Genomic DNA, 3,084 nt, shown 5'->3' with positions numbered 1-3,084 from the left:
TATGGCTATCAACAGATATTAGTGTGGGCTTAAAAATAAATAAGAAACAGTGCCCTGCCCGCACCGTCTTACGACACAACAGACAGAACGCCATGGTGAGCCGCCGCGGTGGCTCAGTGGTTATGGTGCTCGGCTGCTGACCCGAAAGACGCGGGTTCGATCCCGGCCGCGGCGGTCGAATTTCTTTGGAGGAGAAATTCTAGAGGCCCGTGTACTGTGCGATGTCAGTGCACGTTAAAGAACCCCAGGTGGTCGAAATTTCCGGACTACGGCGTCTCTCATAGCCTGAGTCGCTTTGGGACGTTGAACCCCATAAACCAACCAACCAACCAACCAACCAATGCCATGGTGGCACCAGATGGCGCCACATGCCCGACAGCTGCGTGCGCGTCTGGACCAATCAACGCGTACGTAGTTCTGCCTCGCGGGAAAGGATCGCGCATCACGCTCAGCTGCTTCACTTCACTTTATTACCTTACAGATCCTCCTTTGGGGGTATCACATTAGGGGTGGGAGTACAAATATAGATTGAATATGATTGCCTACACGATATTTATGAAATGCATATTTAAAGGGTCCCTGAAAGGGGTGTCTGAGGTTGGCAAACAAATACTTGCATTATGTAGAGCGTAGGCCACTGAACGTTCATGCCGCGTACAATACATCAAAGGCGAGTAGATAATTTACAATACATTTTCAAAAACTACCTCTCCCGAGCCTCGCGGCGACCAGCGGCGGTGAACTTCCGCCCGAATCCGTACTCATTACGTCAGTTTGTACTCTTTACGTCACAAGTGCTGGCCTATGATTGGTTCGCGGTGCCAACGTGAAATCACGCATTTAACAAACTAGAAGCTCTAGATACTTCACACTCTTACTCTTTTCGGAAACATTTCGCATTTCAGCAAGCAGAGTTGTCGTTTATATGCATGTTTACGCAGTTATTGTGTGTTTGGTGTCAGAAATTAGTACTGCACTTCCGGTTTACAATGTTTTCGTCTGCTCGTGCCGCTTGTGTCACTCCGCCGGCGCCGCCGTCGAACCGAATCGAGAATCGAGGTGCGATTTGGAGTCACCGCACTACTGATTTCTGTCGCGACCTCCGTCGCATGCGCAATCAAAATGGACCGGCCGTGCTGTGTCGTTGGTTGCAAAGCCAGGGTTCGGCAAGATGTTGCCCTTCGGCACTGTCTGCCGAAAGATGGAAGTGAGCGAGCCGTCGTCGTCGTCAGGATTCAGCGCTCGATTTCTGAACGGCGTGTCCTTAAAAGCTTGGCCGACGCGCTGCACCGATCGTCGCTTGCGAACTGCCGCCCCACTACAAGCAGGGAGACACGGAGCGGTGAGCATCGCTGCGCCGCCCTACCCAAGCTCCGCTCACAAAACGTGTCGCACTTCGCCGCCGTGCAGCAATGCCTGAGCGCTGCTTGGGATGGTGTACAAATATCACAAGGAAAGATCGCCTTGTTATCAGAAATACTTCTCGAGCAGCGACAAAGCACGCCTGCTTATGTTGCGAGCTTTCGGCAACGGCACCGCTCGCGGGCGCTCAGGGCGACGAGCTCTGCTGCTGCCTGGCTGCCGTGGTCGTCGCTAGGCCTATTGCCTCTTTGGCATCGAAGCTGCAGCGGCCGGCGCTTCGGAAGTCGCCTGAGCTATAATACAAGGTTTACTCTACACATCGCTTTGCAGTCAACAGCATCATCTCACAATAAAATAATAGTATGGTCACTTTCCGCGACTCCTTCTGCAGCGAAGCGAGCGGGCGCCAGGCGAGCCGGACCCCACGTCGGACCAGCGGCTGCTGCGAGACGGTTGTGGCAAGAAATTTGCTCGTATCACAGTCGTTACCTTTACCAGCAGCTCTGTATTGGTCAGCGATCCTCAAAAATGACACATTTTTCACATTTCTTATCCCAGGGTTTATTATTTACGTCAAGAACACACTTTAGCTCGTTTTTATGTCGCCGGCAGACGGGATCCAGGCTGGCCGGCCGGCCGGCATGCTCGGCGTACATCACGTTCGCACAAGAAAATGCAAAACAGCCATGATACCAGCGAGGATGCTTCCTAGATTCGAGCAACGAAAATATGTCTGTGCAAAAGTGGATCTTTCGGCAACGACACCGCCTGCGGCAACGCCGCGCGACGAACTGCGCGCTGGTCCCAGGCTGCCCTAGTCGTCGCTAGGCCTATCTGGTTTCGCATTGAAACCGCAGCTGCCGGCGCTTCGGAAGTTGCCTGCGCTATAATAAAAGGCCTACTATTCACATCGCTTTACTGCGAACTCGTCCCATAATAAAAGATATGTTCGATTTCCACGATGCCTTCAGCAACGGAGCTAGCAGACGGTAGGCGAACTGCACTAAGTAGCAGCAGCACCAAATCGGCTGTTGGATGAAATTTGCTTGTATCGCAGTCATCACTTTTACCAGCAACTCGGTATTGGCCAACGATCGTCAGAAATTATGCATTTTTGACATGCATCTATCCAAGGGCTTGCTATGGACGAGAACAAACAATACTAGCGCGTTTTTCAGTCGCCGGTGGCCGGCATCAAGGCTGGCAGGCCGGTCCGGCGTGGCTCGGCCCCGAGCGCCCTGAGCAGCGCGCTGTACGGCATCATGACGCTGCCGCTCTCCGCACTCGTATTGGCTCCCGCTTCCCGTCCTTGCGTTTTCCGCGCGCGGCTTGTCGTAGACATCCAGCAGGTTGGACGCAGGCGACGGGCTGCGATCGGTTGTTACGACGTCGTTCACAACGGCGCGCCGCAGCGAATCGCACACACTTTTCGCACATGTGTCCCCGCCTTAAGGCTGAAATCCCATTTCGGCACTCATCCGCAAAAGTCGTTCCTTCTGCTCGGGGTCTATAGTACGAGAGAAGCCGCAGCGACGGTTGCGAGACACAGGTGAACATAGCAGACAGCGGGAAAGCGAGCGAGCGAGCGATCGAGCGAAAGAGCGCGTCAACCGGAAGTAAACAAACCGATCTCGTCGATGACGTATTTGTGGGCGGAGCATGGTCCCGGCCTGTAATCTTTATTTTTTTATGGTTCGCTCCGGTGTACGAGTTGAGAGGGAA

The sequence above is a fragment of the Amblyomma mixtum genome, chromosome 9 (assembly GCF_055824585.1).
Source record: "Amblyomma mixtum isolate Tamu chromosome 9, ASM5582458v1, whole genome shotgun sequence".
NCBI classification, from domain to species: Eukaryota; Metazoa; Arthropoda; class Arachnida; order Ixodida; family Ixodidae; genus Amblyomma; species Amblyomma mixtum.
The sequence above is the reverse complement of the archived record's forward strand: the minus strand, read 5'-3'. Positions refer to the sequence as shown.